Here is a 19,987-nt window from a genome sequence, read left to right on the forward strand (position 1 = left end):
GGACTCGATATTCAACATCTCATAGCGTTTAAAAAATGTGGGCAATGTATTGCATACTGTTTTTGTTGTTTTGTATGGAAGGTAATTGTAGCTTCCAGGAATGGGTGCAGCTGACACCAAGTCAATAATTACAGTTTGTAGACACATAATAATCCTGAATAACAGCAGATCATTATCTCTGCTAAACATTTCCTCGGATTTGTGAAATTGTGCTCATTAATTAAAAAGGCGTAATAACTCAATACCTATTTACATGTAAACAAGGACTGCGTTGAGTTGGTATGAGCACATCACTTCTCTCAAGGCTAATTCCAAATCGTTCTTTGTTTACAGGCTTTTAATGTAAATCCAACACATTTGGCAGAGGACCAGGGGTCAGATCTTTGTGGTTACCATAAGATCACATCTCTGCATAGCCTTTTATAGTTCCCATCTCCATCTTGCTCTCAGGAGGTCACAGGCTAACAATTTGCATTAGTTTCAAAGCAGTGAAAACATGTGTGGTGCAGTGTTATCATATTTATGTAAGACCTTTTAACAAATGATACCTTTGGGTCACAACTAATGTTAAGGAGTAACTAAATACCCTTAATTGAGTTATTGAATGTGTTTGTACCTTTATTTTGATTCTAGTCTATAATGAATGATTACAATGAAAGCAACTGAGTAGTTGTGTCCTGAAGACCACTACAAATAATTCTGCAAAACAATCAGTGAAGTTTCCTCTTACAGCTACTACCCGAACTACTACTCCAAAAAATGGTGTATTTCCAAACCTTGGCATGGCATGAAAATATACATCAGGTTTTGTTGCTCTTATGTTCCATTATATTGTAATATATTTAGATTAACTTTAAAGACATGAGATGTCTCCCGCTAATAATGCTTTGTTTAATTAATGATCGTACAAGCCATCAGCTTCCGTGTTGTTTACCCTACTCTGTGGAACATAATCTCAAGCAAGATGTCATCTTTTAAGTCCTAGTTGAGCATTTTTGGCAGCACAAGTTCAATTATTGGTTCAGAGATGTATTGACTCAGAATTGTAACAAAGTGGGGCAACAGCAGAGGTATTCAATCTGTTCTTTGTTCTCCTTGTGTCTTTAATTACTGAAATACACATTTGTTCAAGGTCTATTTGGAAATAGAGTGGAGTTTATGCTTGAAAGCGTTAATATAAAATCCAGCACATAAATAGTTTTCCATCACAAGAACAGAAGTAAAAAGTCAAAAAGGTGCCTGCATTTATTCTAATCAGTGAGGGAAACTTAATTACTGAATCAAGTTATTGGCCCTCGATTGCATTATGTTATATATATTTGGGAAATTGGGCCCTATCGTAATTATCAATGCTAACAAGGAATACAATTGAATGTAGCGTCTTTAATACAGTAAGGCAGAAGGGTGGTTACTTTGGCAATAAGAAAACCACACAATTCTAAATAAACACTCGACAGGAGCTTTCTGGATGCATATGGACATATTTCTTATGTCAAACTGTGGTAATTTGCCATTTATGAACATTGTTGTAACAGCAATGGTGTCGTTATCAGCATTTCTATATGCAGATGGTTTTATTTAGATGGAAGTGATACCATGGGGCCAACATCTCCCATGCAGTGATAAACATAGCAGCTACTGCGGTAAATGGTGGCAGAAGCATTGCGTTTCCTGTTCCTTTTAAATGAATAGGGCTTAAATGGACGTATGATGTGATCTGGCAGGTGAAAACATTATAAAAACTTAAATGTCATGTGCAGTACAATATGAAAACCATACACAATACTATAAGACATCAGACAATATAACTACCTCTCGAATTGATCAATATAAGGTTACATGCTTGATCATTTGCTTTTATATGATAATAAACTTGCAACATTATTATATGTCAAAACAATCGGCTGATTTTCTGAATCCCTTCTGCTATGATTAAAAAGATTCGTCCAGCTAATAGCTCTTAATTCACCAACCAGCATACTTCATGTCCTTGTTCTTCAAATAATTACATTACATGAATAATGTTTAAGGCCAGATTGTAATTTGTATTGCAACAGGACGTTCGTTTTACATCCAATCTGATCAGGCGATATGCAGTTCAGCTAAATGCAAGTAAACCACCTTCAATGTAAGTCCTTAACAGGTGTGAAAATGTGACATAAAAACGACTGGTGCTCCTTACCACAGTACTTAAATAAATGTGGAAGCAGGAACAACTGCAGCAGTAAAAGTGTAAGATTAGACTCCACACAGGTCTAACTGAAAAAAGATTCCAATACAACGAAGAGGAAATCTCAAGAATAAACCAAAGTAGTAATAGAACTAATCCACAAATGAATGGATACTTTGTTACATCAAACTGAATCTCCTAACATTACATTACATTGCATTTAGCTGACGCTTTTGTCCAAAGCGACTTACAATAAGTACATTCGACCAGGAAGACACAACCTTGAAGAAAACAGAATCATATAAGTATATCAGGTTTCATAGAGCCAAACATTTCAAGTGCTACTCAACTGGCTTTAGGCAATCCAGTCCTTTATTGGTATAAAAGTGCTTCGTTAATCGTTCTAACGCTCGAAGTGGAGTCGAAAGAGATGAGTTTTCAGTTTGCGCCGGAAGATGTGCAAGCTATCTGCCGTCCTGATGTCAATGGGGAGCTCATTCCACCATCTTGGAGCCAGGATAGCAAACCCACGTGTTTTCGCCGATGGGAACTTGGGTCCCCCTCGCAGCGAGGGCGCAACGAGTCGTTTGGCTGATGCAGAGCGTAGTGCACGCGCTGGGGTGTACGGTTTAACCATGTCCTGGATGTAGGAAGGGCCAGATCCATTCGCAGCACGGTAAGCAAGTACCAGTGTCTTGAAGTGGATTCTAGCAGTTACCGGAAGCCAGTGAAGGGAGCGGAGGAGCGGAGTGGTGTGGGAGAATTTAGGAAGGTTGAAAACCAGACGAGCCGCTGCATTCTGGATGAGCTGCAGAGGTCGGATGGCACATGCAGGTAGACCAGCCAGGAGGGAGTTGCAGTAGTCTAGGCGTGAGATGACGAGAGCCTGGACCAGAACCTGAGTCGCTTTCTGAGTCAGCTGGGGACGTATCTCCTAACCACTCTCAGTTCCACTATTTAGGGTATCATTTCAAAGTGCCTAAATCTGATAACGGAATTCAAGAGAAGCAGCTCTAAAATCAAATGTGAGGAGTTATTGTGGGTTCTGTACTGCACCTTCAATTTCCACTCTCATTGTGATAGCAACATGTTCCTAATGACCCAAGCCTTAGTGAAAGGAAGAAAGGGTACTCCAAAAACAATCTGGTGGAGGAAGCGACACAGATGTGCCGTTTATGGTTGGCTTATACCGCACTAAACAGGCAAGTGTAGAAAGACAGCCTGGCTGCAGCCCTAATTGTCCCAAAAACATCTATGTGCAGACAAAGAGTTTGTTTTTCTGTCCAAATATAACGTTAACATTTTGCCATGACTCTAAATGTCAGGTTTACCATTATTCATCATCAGCCTGATTCGTTGTACATATAAAAAGGATTATATTTGTACCCGAAAACATTTACAACAAATAACCTGCATGAATGGAGACTCGTGTGATAAAATTACCCGTTACTGTTCAAGATAAGTTAACTATGTTAAATATGCTCGCTTTTTACATGCATGGTGTCATTATTTGGATCTTTGCAATACTATTATTATATTTAAAATATATAGTTTTTTGTATTGTGCCACATATTTAAATAAACCCAACTTTGTTTTTTAACAGTATGAAACTTAAAGAAACATGTTGGCCAAAGGGTTATTTGTATATAAATGTCAAATACATAAGGGTTTTCATTCCTCTTTAATAATGGTGCTACCACGGTAGTAAATAAGGGCAATTGTGTGGGACGCATGCATGGGCTGTCTCATCACCATGTTTTATGGGTCTTTGCTCAAGAGGATTAAAACTCCTTAAGAAGCTGGTATAAGAGTTTTACAGTCCAACAGCCAAAGACTTAATGCTTTAGGAAATGGGGACTGTTCCTAAAAAGAGCAACAGGGACTTCATAGGGAGCTAAAGACGGGGTAGGACTGAGCCTCAGCTAATGATGCTATGCACGCACAAGTGTCCAAAGGAAAAAAGAGAATGCCTGATGGCTGACTGAGCGAGAGCTGCACTGGGAAAAGGGGGATTAGACCCTGGTTTCAGAGAAATCCAACTTTGTGGGCCGAGGTGAAAGGAGTTAGAATAGTCACCCAAGCCTGCTCCCCCCTGCTTTGTCCTTATAGACAATAGGCTTAGCTACTCTGATCCACAACTCTCTGGTTCTGATCACAACCCATTACTAATGCACTGCCATTGCACTTAGGACAGCAATTTACTGATTGCCATCAATTTCAGATGTTGAGACAGCGCCTTGAGTCTTCCATTTTGCAGAGATTTGTCATGATCTGATTGGTGTGTGCGGGTCTCCACTTGAAATTGCAGACTGCTCCTGATCCACACAGATGAAAAAGTGCATACAGTAAGATGAAGAGAGGAGGAAAATAAATGAAGGTGGCTGAGGTCATTTCGTGTGGGGAATAAAATATATTGCACCACATTCCAACAGCTTTGGCTGCGGATTTAGATGAAATGCCCGATTTTAACGCTGTTGCTGGTGTGGAACCTCATGCAAATCTCAAAGCATGACCTCTGACCTGCAGACAATTGTGGGGCAGTACTTAGAGAGCGCTCCCAGAGATCCTCCCCAGGACTCCAATTAAGGGGGCTTCACATTACTATATACAACAGGCTAAATACCGGCCAAGGAATCTTAAGCTGCACTGCATGTGCCGAAATGCCTGATGGTGCCATGGCAAATACAGAGAGAGGTGATTAAGTAATGCAGCGAAAAGCACAGATAAACGGATTGTAATGGTCAAAGAAGACAAGAAGAACATTGTTTATTAGCCGTGTGATGGTTTGAGTACATGACTACAGCACATTATAGTCCAAAGATTAAAGCTACTGTATGGGTGCCAATAAGTAAACAAGCATTGTTGGGGGTTTTTCCAGAGTGTTATCTTAACTGACCACTTTCTTTATGAGAGGTTTAACATTTGGCAGCTGCACTGCATTCTAATAAAAAGGATGCAGCAGTTCCGATAAAAAGCAGCCTGTTCTATGCATAATCCTGAGGCGCCGTGTGAAACATGCTGTAGTGTATGCACAGGCAGTAAAGCTGTAGCGATACAAAAGATAAAGGACTGCGTTTCTCCTTCTAGAAAATTCAAGCCATGGTCCCTATTATAATGGATGTTGCTTTCTGAGGAGTGATATATGAGGCTGGAGAAAAAAAAGCTTGACAATTCCTACATGAGGTTAAGACTCTTAAAGCAATTATCAGCTGTATATTATCAGAAGTTGATGGCTGATGATGTTCAACTTTGGCACAAAACAGACTTTGAATCCAGCATTCCTTTTTAATATGTAATCAATGACCACAACTGTGTGCTACAGGTTTTACTAAGAGTACTAGATTTGCCCGAAAAGATGAATTATTTTAGTAAATCCATTTCAACAGGAAATTACCATATGAGGCCAACAGGGTCGATACAGTGCGAGTGGAAGTAGAGTTGCTTATTGCATTTTCCTACAGCACCTTGTGAAGTAGTCTCTCAACTAAGCAGAACACTTCATTTGAAAGGTCACAGGTGCTCTATCAGACAGGGAGGGTCGCTTTCTCTGTAGCTGAGAAAATGCTCTGAGAGGCACTGCAAATGAGAGGGACCGATATGAAAAATAGGCAGTGACACGTGGCTACATACAGCAAGAAATGCATAAAGATTTCACTTAAAGCTTGCCAAAGCACTTATCGCCTGTCACTTTGACCGAGCATCTGCTTGCCAATCCATTTGAGTGCTCAGGTAAGTTGTGTGTGTGTGTGTCCCACTCCCATCTCATCACAGATGCATTGAAATTCAATCTCTTGCATGGAATCAATGGGTTTGAGGAGAATTACCTGAGCAGATTAGAGCTGGAGGCAGCTGGAGAGAGCTAACGTTTGATCATTCCAGCTTTTCCTGCTCTGTTTGTTTTCTCCGCACTTTAGCTAAATTAGTAATTACAGTCACACAGCCAATCTCACCATGGCCACCGTAAAGCCAAAGACACACCTGCAGAAGCGCTAAAAACAAACAGTTAGTTTAGTGGAGCACAAGCTCTGACAAGCTAATGAGAAAAACTGTCTCGTTTCTATTTCCATGTGAATCCTGCTGGAATTAAAGCGGACGAACAACACAATCAAAAGTGTAAAATTGGAAAGTCTGGTGAACACTAAATGGTCCATCAGCAAAGTTCGGCTCGGAAACTATCATGCAGAACCAGTTTCGTATAGCAAAAGCCATCATAGTGTAACAAATATTACGCTTGGAATTTTTAGTTTTTAACATAATTAAATAACAAAGTTGTAAAGTACAGATAACTCTTTTTTTTGTACCAACTTGGACCCTGAGCGGTGTAGCATATTGAATGTTGACAAATAGGCAATGGAAACTAAGCATTACTTTGAAAGAGGATAAAAAAGAAGGATCCAGATGGAGGGAAACTTTAACCCACTAAGCCCCTTTCAGATGTGAAATTTGCAACAATGCTGGATGTTACAGTGCTGCAGTGCTCGTGTTATGTTTGGCATGCAAGAGGGAGCTCAGAAGCCCTTTTCTGTTCCCATTGTAGATGCAGCACTGACGGAGAGCAGCAACGAGTCGGAAAGGAATGATATCAAAGAAGGAACGATTGCTCAGTTCTCTCACAGCACTGGATTTTTTTAAGTATTTTGCGGTTGAGCTGTTAATGATCAACGATTATTGTCAGCACTGCAGACAGGAGGCCCGTCCATACTTCCTCACCCTCTCAGACTTTCAGTTGCGCGCTACTAAAGAGACGTGCTACTATGGAAACCAAACAATGGTGTAGCTGTATTAAAGTCAGAGTGGAAACAGTCGTGAGTAAATCTGATTTTGTCAGAAATCGGGAGAAATGCGGCAGAAATATGATCCCAGGAGGAAACCGGGAGAGGGCAATGAAATCGGGAGTCTCCCGCGAAAATCGGGAGGGTTGGCAAGTATGGGCCCGTCCCTCCTCACAACATAGGCAACTATGTACAGTCCCAATACATTTTCACATCAATTTCATACTTTATTAGTTATGACATGTATATATAAGCATAGTTTGTGCCTCTCTATATTTGCACACACTATAAGTAAAGTCCTAAAAACAGCTGGCATGAAGAAACTTGGCCAATGATTTAATTTCCCTGCACCACAAATGTGGGAAAAATCCTTTAAAACATTTTTTTTTTTAATGTACCTGATGTGAGGAGAGCTTCCTCACAATTTCAAATTGTCTCATTAGTATTTCATGGTTTATTAAACAGATTTAATTCCAACATGAGAAGAAATAAAAACGTTGTCACAGTGTTGTGGCGAGAAAGCAAAAGAAGCCATTTGAATAACTCTCTTTCTATGTGTATTAAACCGTCTGATTCAATTCAGTCTTGAGCTGTGTTAAAGTGGAAGGTCCTTTTAAGTCATACTGCTGACATCGCTTTTACAAAATTCTACTCAAGACCTTTTTTCAAACACGAAGCAGACATGTACTGTTTAATAACCAGCACATTAACGGAGGAAAGTGCATGTCTGAAAGGCAAATCAAGTTCAAATTGTTTTGTGTCGAAAAGCCACCGAGGTATGCATGTCGTCATTTTCTGTCATTTGCCCACGTTTACAAGGATGTGCAGACCAAAACTGAGGAATCCTAAAATAGTGTAATGAAAAAGTGCATTCACTGGTGCTGTCATGTCCATTTTGGGGTACATCAGGGCATTTTCGGCAACAGCGCACTCCCCTGACAGATCCTCTGTCTCAGCTAACACCTCCTTTGGCACTGGGAGCTGCAGCTCAGGAGAAACCCAGACTGCTGTGTGATTCAATATGACTGAAAGAGCCCACTGGCAATGGGTAAATAGATGAGCCATTGGGCCTCTACATTTATACTGTGACATGTTTCATTTTCCATAAGGTACCATTCAAATGACCAAAGAAATCCTGGCTTTGAAAAAGTAGACACATTTGTAAGCAAACAGCTTGGCAATTGCTCACTGGGTGAAACATAAACACAACTGGCTTCTGCTATTCTTCCTCTCATAACAGAGCTGACCATCATATTGGTCTCCAGACAACAATCAACAGCACAAGGATATCTCCGAGCGCTCGCTACTGCTGGACTGTGCTACACTGCTTTGATGCGTTTCATTCTCAGCATGTTAATGCCCTGTCCAAAGAGTATTGTAAAGCTGGACTTTTGCTAGACTAGCTAGGCCTGCTGAGGCCTCATGTCAATGCTGTTCGAGGTGACTCAGCCCGGTCACCAAGGAAACATGACTGAATGAACAAAGGCAGAGAGTTTGTTAAACACGGAGAGGGCAAGGTCAGCGGGCCATGTGATGTGGGTGGTAGTGGCGGCAATAAGAGGTGGAGGACGGAGGGGCAGACTGAATGCATGGAACTAATCAAAGATTTGTTTTGACTTGATAACCTTATGTTGCTTGTTAATTTGAGCCTTTACAGGAACACTTTATTTTGTTATAGTTTACTGACATCATGAGTAGAACACCAAGAAGGCTTTATTATGTGGCATGAACTGATGCTTGACACTTGTATCCCCACAGTCATACACAAGACTCACACTGACAAAAACAGACACAAAGCGTGGCTCAGGTAAACTGACGGCTGGATATGTGAGAAGCCTCAAATGCCTGTCAGACTATGTGAAAAATCACACACTGAGTCTCTATGGAAGACTCCATGTCACTGAATTCAGAGGAACCAGGCAGGGGTTCGGCTGCCATAGCCCCAATTATAACCCAGCACATCATACAGAGCGCTGTTACACTACAGTAAGGGAAAAATGAATTCTCTTCTATTGCTTCTGACACATTGAGCTTCAGATCTGACAAATGTTGTGATTGATCCCCGCCAACCCGCTGACAGATCTAGTGACAGAAAATAACAGTTTCTCTCTGCACTTGCGCCTCTGCAGGAATAAGAATATCCTGCTGGCACAGGAAACAAAGTAAAAGCCTTTTGAAAAGCGAGTGAAACTCAGTAATGCCAGACTTCACTCAATAAAGTCTGGGATTACACTGGCCTTTCAACAAGAAAGTAAAGAGGGAATGCGCAGTCATATTCACACTCTGAATCAATTTTAACAATAGATCAGGAGATGAGTAATGGGCTGTTGAGTCTGTACAGCTAACTCGAAAGTGAGTATGCTCTTGTGGATCAACAGAGAGATAGTTAAAGAGGATTTCTCCAGGGAAAGCTAGATAATTCCCAATTGAGCCCATTTGCTCCCACCCACCCACACCCACATGCAAACAAAGAGGAGACAAGACTGAGAATATTCATTAGGAGGATACTGTACTCTAATTAGGCAAGGTGGAAAGAACGAGCACAGGTGTGGGTTGCACCTGCTTGTTGGAAACCCATCATTCTCCATGTTGCAACCACACTGGGATGACGATAACACATATTTTCTGTGACTATGATGCCACTGATGCACACACCCATACTGCCACCGTCCCCACACCCTGTGTTCCTCTGCTCCTCCTACTGCACCTCTGAGGCGCTGCTGCAGGCGTGAAATTTGGCAGGTTGAGCAGCCATCCACACAAGCCAACAGACGGCACTCCATACACGGAGAAGACACACTTTATGCTTGACTGACAGATGCATTCCTGTAGACTGGCTCCAACTCTTCAACTCAGAGAGAAAGAAATGTACGAGGCAGAGTAACAGGGCCATATGTTAAAACACATGAGGCTTTTTTCCCCCATGAGCATGAGAGACATATTTTACTCCAGTAGTCTCCACTATCAACTTCACAAGCTGAGGCCCATTGTATTCTGGCAGCAGGAGACGCTGCTGGGGATCGATATCATTCCACATCACACGCAGCTGTTAATGTGCTCACACTTTAAAGTCTACTGTCATTTTTACAAGAAGTGTTCCCCTTACACACAATACAGCTTTTATAGCTACGGCTCCATTTTGGGGCATCACCTGTTGCCATGAAGTCAAATTGATGTCTGTTCATGTGACAGTAAATGAGTGTGTGTGGTGTGTGTTGGCGCTTGACTGTGAGTTAGTGAGAGCATGTGTTTTATCAGTTGCTGGCCCTTGTTTGAACGGAGCCGTGATGAAAGCCTAGACAAACACAAGGGAATGTCAACCAAGGACTTAAGTCAACAGAAAGAGCCTTGACTCTGCCAGGGATCCCTGTGAGAGAGGCATGCCCTCCGACACCACACCGGACTGTTACTCCACACAGCTCCTCTCCACCAGACCCCACCGGCAAGACAGAAATATACTCGACATGGGAACGATAATGTTCTCAGATACAGTCAAATGCATGACCTGAGAGGAGAATGGGAGTTATGAGACTGAAAAGGAACGAAAGAAAGAGTGTAAACACTGTACTATTACACTACTTAGGAAGGGAAACCATACTCGTAAAATGTTAAACCTTCCTTCCGTTTGAAAAACTGATGCAGGCAAGACATTCAAACTATGTATTTGAGATTGATTACAGCCTTGTATTATTGGACTGGTCATGTATTGTGAAAGCAGCAGAAGGGCAAATGGTAAAATTGGCAGGGCAAACATCTAGCTGTATTCAAGTGAGAGCAAGAGATTCACTTTGTCCCTCTTTGTCTGTTTTTGTGTGGGAAGCCAGTAGAGTGGGCCTGAATCCCTATTGACTCAATGTGCTGAGACGTTTCCCCTCTTACCAATGCTAAAGTAGGCATGAGCACTAATCCTGAGGGGTTAAACGGAGCCTCCTCTGGGCTTTCCCCATCCTGAGAGAGCTGGGGGTGGTTGGTGCTGCAGCGCACACAGAACTTAAAGGGGACCTATCATACAAAATGCACTTTCGTACGTCTTTTATACCTGAATATGTGTCCCCGGTGTTCCAGGGAACTCACACCAAGTGTCAGAAAACACAACCCTCTCTCTTTTCCTCCATACCCAAATCTCTAAAAAAGGGGCTGCAACGGAGCTGATACAGACTGATCCAGATTTGAACACTTTACTGACGTCAGTAAAGTGGCGCTACGGCTATTGGTCAACTCTCCACCTATCAGGGGAATGTGGGGTTGGGCCACGGCCGGCCATTGCTGCTCGAAAGCGCTGTAGTACATATGCCAGGCCTGTAAGTGGCGCTGTAGTCTGCCACAAAAGCAGCGAAGAAGACTTCCCTTGCATGGTTGCCATGGTTGCCCTTCTGTTTATTCTGCGCTGTGGCTCTTTTTCTCCCTCCCCGAGGCAAGCTTTTGCGCCTCCTGCTTTAAAACAAATGAATAATGACTATGTAATCATATGTAAGGGATAATGTGCAGTGACGCGGTCATTATGGGGAAAAGAACACCAACAGGCTGATCAGGAGCCCGACGCGAAGCGGAGGGATCTAGATCGGCATGAAGGCACATTATGCAATGTGCAATGTGCACATTATCCCGCTTATTACATGGCCACATTCTCGACAAAGTAACGACATGACTCCTAATATTAATTGAAATGCTTTTATGGATTTAGAAAATGATTTTATTGATTTAAAATATAGTTTTATGTATTGATTTAAATTGACATGCATCCGCTAAGAAAAGTAGTCCGTTGTTACTGTTTGAACTAACCTAGCAACGGCAGGAACTGCTTCGATAGTGTTTTTGAGGAGCTTTTTGATTACAGATTTGAAAACATCGTTGCTTGTTTTAAAAGTAGCACAATTCATTATGTCAAACCTTGGAAAGTATCTAGATATCCCTGCCCTAATGCCAAAGTAACTGGCAACTGAATATGTGTCGCCGTTTGATGTCTATGTCTGGACCGCTGCGTAAAAAGGAGGGTTTCTGCCCCATCACTTCTCTTCTTACTTCTATAAGAATAAAACACGGAGGACGGAGATCTCTTTTTCTCCCCCTCTTCTGACAGCCTAGCAGCTGATCTCAAAGCACACTCCCCTCGCCTGCAGGGGGGGCATGGTCAGCTGCAGCTCACAGAATCAGCCCCCAGCAAAAACAGCGCTGGAAAGAGCAAATAGAGCGAAATGAGGCATGGCTAAAATGCAGGATCTTTTTGGTATTTTGAAAAAAATAACTATATTTATATACTTTATATAGGTATGGCCCTACAATATATTGTTCAAATATAGCATGATAGGTGTCCTTTAAATGTTTTTGGCAGAAATGTGGCTCAACTTTTATAAAATACGCAGAGGAATTCCCGCTCAAATCTCACGATGCAACAGTGAAACCGTGTTAAAGCAATCCACGACGGTACGTTTCAGTTTGAATTCAGAGGTTCTCGTGGCAGACACTCAGGTGAAAAGCACGAATAAGAGAAATGCTGCTGAGGATGATAATTAATTGTAATGATCACAGTGTGGAAATTGGGTCACTTGAGCTGCAGAGACAGATATAAGAAGATATATAGAATTACATGCATAACAATTCACAGGTAAAATAAAACAACAGTTTAAACACTGCAGTATATTAGAAAGTCTCCGAGTTGCAGGTTGAAGCAGTAAGAATATATTAACACAGATAAAAGAAAATACCTATGTGTGCAGTTGTTCATCTTATTAGTTACAGTATATGAAAGAATATAAAGGACTGTGCAGCAGCCTTAGCCTGTGAAAAAATGCATTCCCCATGATAATAAAAAAAGATGTAGAAATGTGGATTGTAAACTGCTTAAAGGGGTATAGAAAGAATAGCTTTTGAAAATGATACAGTCACAGTGATGAATGTTTCTAAATAGGGAATGCTGGCATTTTCCACATTTACAGTGACCTTTACAAAGAGAAGAATGTTATTTTGAGAGCCTATTGCAATGCTATGCAGAAACTAGATGCAAACAGCTATGGTTCAATCAACACGAGGACTGTTCCCCAACAACAGCCCGCCACAGAAAGGGACCATTTCCATTTCAAATCGCAGCCATTTTCACACCAACACAGACAGCATCAGGAGCTGCCAAAGTCTGGCAGCTCCTGCCCCTAGTGTTGTCCCCTATTGCTGCATATAAATTCACAACCATGTTATTGCCTGTGTGATTGATGTTGGTTATAATGGCACTACTTCTATTTACCCAACACAGCTACCCATCTCCTCTATCGACGATTTGCTGGTTCACTTCCTCTACCTTTTAATGGTTGTCTTTGAAGGGTTGACTTAAAGGAGTTCTTAGTGGCCTGTGAAATGTCACAGCTTTGTCTATGGTTTGATTGTGAAATTGGAGCAAATAAAAGTATATTTTAAGGGTAATGATCTGTAAGAAAAAGGCATTGCTCCTGAGCTAAGAGTCCTTACCCTTCAAATGTAACAAAACTATGTGTCACCTTTTGGCTTACTGTTGGCACATACTGTACTTCATAGTGGAGATTGTGAACATAATTCTGCAATAACAAGCAATAAAAACTTGTATGAGTTGTTACTGCCAACATATCATATAGATCATAAATGTATCAACTGTGAATTGGGTTCTGGGGAACCTTTGCTTGTCCATTTTAGAACAAAATGGGAAAGTGTTAATGTGAACAGTTTTTAACAAAACAACTACAAAACTCCTCATTAAATAATTATAATTTGAATTAATCTATTTGCAGCAATTGGGAAAAACATGAGGTTTCTTGCATTGTTTTAATGACATTGATTAAAATAACTGTGTCCCAAATTATTTTATGCAAATGTAGATGAAAGCAATTCAAGGTCTAGAATAAACATAAACACTCCGAGTCCACCTGAATTATTTTCTCCCACCCTTCATCACCATCACTGCCAATGTAATACACACTGCCACACAAACACCTCCTCCTGCAGAAGGTTAACCTCACCCCAACAACAGACTGGGATAAAGAGGGCCTCCTCAAGTTACTCCTAGTTTAACCTAAAACATGTCATTCACAGCTCCACCACAAGCACCTTACACTCTGGTGCTAAAAGGTGGGCGAGCAGTCTGCGAACACTTCTTTCAGGAAAGTCATAAATGTCTCCTCGACTCTACCGGTGCTTTTATTCCCCCATCATCACTTTCTATAGGCTTCCTTTGAATGTGGATCCTGGATAAGGAGGAATAAGCAATCTGATATCCAAGTTACTCATGATGAGTGCTAAACAACTGGTTTCAGACGCTGAGACCTCCTTGTTGTTTGAAGGTGTTACCAGAAAACACCTTCTGCTGAAGTTTAATGCCAATTAAGTGGCTCTGGTTCCCTAAGAGCCTTTCCACCACAACAATGAAAAAATGTCAAGATAACTTCTCCCAGCTAACAGCATAAGAATGCAAACTGAATTATATCACTCGAGACAACCACATGCAAGTGCGGAACTGGATAATGAGAATGTATTTTAGGAAAGTGATTGAAGCCTCAGCTCAGGGTTGAGAGTACTGATGTTCCCAAGTTTGCTCTAAAGCCAATGAAAATATGAAAATCTGTCATTACTTTTGTATTTTCCTAGTAGTTTATCATCGTATTCAGTCGTGGAAAAAAACTAAGTTGAGAAATCATTAAAAAATAAATAATTATTCTAAGACGTGACTCAAGAGAGTAAACAAAGTCATGCAGATCATAGAGAGAGAAAAGTCAGTTAGTGTTTGGCACAGATAAGTGAACACTTTGATCATGGTGATGGCAGCTATGTGTGACATCCCTTTTTAAGTATTCTACCATTTATTTACCCAAAATCCTGATGCCTATGAAGCGCATTTCCTGTATGTGTTCAAATTAGGGCCATTACAGTCCTTGAGGTCTTGTACAATATAGCTCATCTTATCTAGAGCAACAAAAACATGGTTTGTTTCATTAGATAACATTATAGCCCTGACTTCCTCTCCTTACAGCTGTAAACCCTAGCTGACCCTTCATAAGACACTCAAACTTCTTATCTCACAGGACCAAAGCACTCAAATCACCCATATACTGAAGGAATGTGCTGATGAGTTTGGAAATCAGAAAGGTGCATGTTTGTCTGTAAGGCTCTGTCGGTGCTTACACAAGCATATAGAGTCCATTGTAAAGATAAATGCTACCATTTAACTAAGACTGGGGAAAAGATGCTAAGTTGGCTAATTACAGATTTAGTGCAGGAATAGTAAACCAGTTACAAAGCAAGAGAGAAGGGCTACAATTAGATACATTTGAGATGTATGCTGGACTGTGAAAACACTGTATGCTAATTCTATCTTTTATCTCCTTTATTGTGCTGATTAGCGCATTGGGGAGGGGGATGCTCAATCTAATCTGATCACAGAGCATTGTGTTCGGGGTCATTAACCTATGAGAGGTTCAAAAGGTTGACAAGTCAGCTCCTACCCTCCTCTATCTTTTTGATGGAACTCGCTCATCCCTCAGTCCCTCTGTCTCTACAAACAACACAACAGCAACCACAGAAACAGCCAAAGAAAACAAAACACGCGGGGAAAAACAGCCAACAGGGCTATTTGCATGGCTTGTCATTCTTCAACAAACACAAGGCCCAAGCTGACCACTGGCCCCTAGACTTGCCTAAGCAGCAGGATGTTGGCCCCTTTAGTTTCTGTTGTTGTTGTTGATGCCAGTCGATTTCATGGGCAACATCCTTTTCTCAAAAGATAAAGTGGTCATCACATCACTGAATATCTGGGATCTGCATCAGAAGAGACTAGTATTTTACTGCAGAGCAACCATGCCCCACCGCTCTACTGACTTCTGCATTTATATGCATAAAGATCCAACAAGCTCTATCATTAGGTGTTTTCTCTTGCATTCCAGCATTTACATCTGTTCGAACCCACACTAATGAAATCCAAAATCCGTCTACATATGTATCCATTTCCTGATTTATAGTTGTTTTTTCCATAAACCCTCTTTCTATCCCTGTCACATACACATTGCAGCCTCTGTAAATCAAAAATGTGAAATTTCCAGCATAACCAACAGCACCTCTCATACACAAATCCTAGTTAAACTGTTGAGATACTGAAAAGCTGCCTGTCAGGATGGCGGAGCAGAGATGAAAGGCCTACAGCAAAGATCTCTGCTGATTGCCTGTAGAGGATGAATATGCAAATAAAGCAGAAGGTAAATGAAAAACAAAGCGGGGGTTTTTGGCAGCAGCCTTTTTACATGTTCCCCTTTATTTGGCATTGGTTAAGAACACGGAAAGTCTATCAATAATGAATGCCAGTCAGAGCAAGGAAGCAGACATGAGGGGAAATCAGTCTCCTTTTTCCCCCTGCGAGCCCCTGAGCGGTTTTGGGGCCTATTGTATTTCACACAAGCTTTTCAGTGAGCACGCATTAAGCTTAAGTGACAGATAAACGGAAAGTTGAGGGAGATAAAATAATATCCATAACACCTAGCCTACATTACATACCAATCAGAATAGGTATGCTAGTTTGCAGGCAGTCCATAAAGTAGGACACCACAGCCTGCCAACTGCAAGATCTATCTATTGACCACAGCAAGAGCAAAAAAAGTAAATCAATTATCTGGTCGAATGTCTGTCATGAGAGACAAAAACTGGGATCAGGACAGTCTGATATAAAACAAGACCAAGTGCACACTCAACAGTTGTTTTGTTGCCACCAGAGCCAGAAGGCACTTTAGACAGCACTTAGCAAAATCAAGTGGCTTAATATATTTAGCTATCTCTGGCGCACACACACACACACACACACACACACACACACACACACACACACACACACACACACACACACACACACACACACACACACACACACACACACACACACACACACACAACACACACACACACACACACACACACACACACACACACACACACACACACACACACACACACACACACACACACACACACACACACCCACACACACACACACACCACACACACACACACACACACACACACACACACACACACACACACACACACACACACACACACACACACACACACACACACACACACACACACACACACACACACACACACACACACACACAACTGAGTAGGAAACAACCTGTCTGTTGTCTAAACAGGGTGAAATTGGCCAGAGAGCATCCTTGGGAAAGGAGAACACCCATCCCCTTGAACAAAAGATGAACAGGGCAACAGATTTCCCTGGTCTTGAGATAACAGAAACCCAACACCCTCGTCCTCCAGTGGGGCTCTTTGTACGTCTGAGAGAGGGTCAATCAGCAGCCGCTGACAGATGTGTCTGCAGTCGATTTAGGAGAGGAAGGCATGGCGAGGTCAGGCATAGGTTGTCCTGCTCTGTCCCCCTCGAGGGAAGACAAGGATCAAGTCAGGATGTCCGAGACTGACCTTTTCTCACCTCGTAGCATTTGGTATACTACACCTGGACTCAAAAGATATAGTTAAGCTCATTAACAAAGTAGCAAAACATTAAGACTCAGTAGTAACTTTGCAGCACAATTTCAATGTTATTTCAAACAAATGTGCCTCCAAATGAACAGCATACAAGCAGACTATTTATATTTGTCTACAAATCCACTTGTGTTTCAACCAAAAGTGAGAGCCACTCCAGTTGGAAAGCAAACAAATGTGAAAAACTCCACCGGAGGTCTAATGTTGGCTCCAAGCTTAAGTACATGCCCGTTCAATTAGGTACTCAAGTTAAGATGGCAATCATGCTTGAACCGTGGGGTGAGGCTGAAGTTGAAGTAGCTTTGCCCTAGCAAACAACTGGGCATGAGATGTCAGCGGTGTCAGACACTTACACACTCAATTTAGTGTAGTATGCACTAGGGCTGAACGATATACCGTGTCATGGCGATGACCGCGGTATGCGCATGCGCGGTATTCACACCGCAGGGACGTGCGGTTTTATTCTTTTTTTTTTTTTAAATGCTAACGCACTTTAGCACAGAATTCAAAAATAAAGATACCCTTATTACTTATCGAAACTGCACATACAATATATCCAATTAAAGCTGAGACTCCACAGATTATTTAAGTATAGTATCTAAGCGATCCGATTTCGCAACAGGGGAAGCAAACACAGACATCACAACACGTACCTTTTACGGAGCTTTTACGGGAGATCGTCTCACCGTAGCTGTCAATCTGATCAAAAGACGTGTTCAATGGCATTAAAACGAGAAAGAAAAAACGCGGCTGAATCGGTTGATCCATAGGTTGATAATGTATCTGTGGCTTTGAAGCAATTGTTTATAATCCATAATTCCATTTGTATGTAAAAATCGGATCACAAAAGTTAGCTGCTAATGGTAGCCACCTTGGTGGTATGCAGCTTCCGGTTTTGGCTACGCGTCGTCACTCTCACTCCTTATGTGTTCATGGGTTGGTGTGTGTAGATCTTCCCCTGATATTTGACCTTTTTAGACAGATTTAGCAACAAAAAAAACCTCTTTTGGGGCCATTTGGGTGGATTTTCCATATCTCTGGCCCACCTTGCTGGATTTTGACATGTGACATCTCTTTCTGACCGTCAGAGCCAATGGAATCGAGGGGAAATCACACAGTACTTATTTGGTCATGTGTGTGTGAGAGACTTCCGCATAGCCAAGACCGGAAGGAGCAGCCACTCTGGTGCCTACCATTAGCAGCTAACTTTTGCTCTGCGATATTTACATAAAAATGGAATTATGGATTATAAATTAAATCATTTTTGTATACAGAGACGTTAAAAACCTATGGATTAACCGATTCAGCCGCGTTTTTTCTTTCTCGTGTTAATGCCATTGAACACGTCTTTTGATCAGATTGACAGCTACGGTGAGACATCTCCCCTCGAAGCTATGTAAAGGTGTTTTGATGTCTGTGTTTGCTTCCCCTGTTGCGAAATCGGATGGGGGGGGGGGGGGGTGTCAGAAACCGCGATGTCAGTTTTGTTCAATATCGTGCAGCCCTAGTATGCACAATCCTAATGAGGCAATAACCATTGGCTGGAGAGGAGGTCCACATCAGCTCATGGGCAAAAAACAAGAGTAAAATACCACTATAAACGTGTTTTCATTATGGTTGTATGTCAGGAAGTCACATTTATAATTGGCATTTTATTTAAAGAGTCTGTCTTTACAAAACAAATGAATTGTTGTTTACTATTTCTGTTTAGGGCTATCCAGAACGAATAAATAACACCTCTCTAACTCAGTTTGTTTACTGAAAATGAATGCAGACCCTCCAGTCATTAGCAGCTAAATAGCATAATAGGTTTGAGGTCATTAAGAAAAGGTAGTATTGAAGTGTATGACAAGTAAGAGAAGAGACATCACATTACTGAGACAGCAACACGCAGATCTGATCACTGACCCACTGTCATCGACAACAGAAACAGAGCTGCTTTAGTGCGGCTCAATACACCGAGCTGTAATGCCCTGTTAGGTAGCTGGGGGGGAGACACTGGAGATGATGCAGGGCAGGAGAGAGTGTCAGCTGGGTCAGATCTGATGTACAACCCTTTGACTAACAGGGTGACTCACTGCCGCTTTGGGCCTTCAGGCCACTGTTTGGCTTTATTTAAACATTGAAACCAAGAGGGTCAAACAGCCAGCACTAGGGGCAAAAGGCAAAATGGTTCAGGTATGTCTTAGCAAACACATTCCCATCCTCTATCGAGTAGCATAACACAAATATGTACGCCACATGCATACATAAGCATATGCAGCATCAAACCTTGTATCATAAATTAGGAATCGGCATAATTATTGCTTTTAATTATTCTGGTTTAGTGACAACATCATCAATTATGTATTACGTGTCAAACCATCTTCTTATTATTTATTTTAAAGAGCTAGTCTGATATTGGCTTCACACAGTAAAAGGCACAGGTTTTAGATGTATTTTATAGAATTATTACACTTGCTAGGGCAAAATACAGGTTGATAATTATAAAACATTTATTTTCTTCTTTGACAAAGACATTTACTTAATTTAAATATAT

General features: G+C 41.5%; 1 protein-coding gene across 2 annotated transcripts in view; it reads right to left on the reverse strand.

Moving 5' to 3' along the window:
- macrod2 (mono-ADP ribosylhydrolase 2) overlaps positions 1 to 19,987 on the reverse strand; it is a 435,942-nt gene that overhangs the window by 326,949 nt on the left and 89,006 nt on the right. The window lies entirely within an intron of this gene.

The sequence above is a fragment of the Gymnodraco acuticeps genome, unplaced genomic scaffold (genome assembly GCF_902827175.1).
Source record: "Gymnodraco acuticeps unplaced genomic scaffold, fGymAcu1.1, whole genome shotgun sequence".
Taxonomy (NCBI): domain Eukaryota; kingdom Metazoa; phylum Chordata; class Actinopteri; order Perciformes; family Bathydraconidae; genus Gymnodraco; species Gymnodraco acuticeps.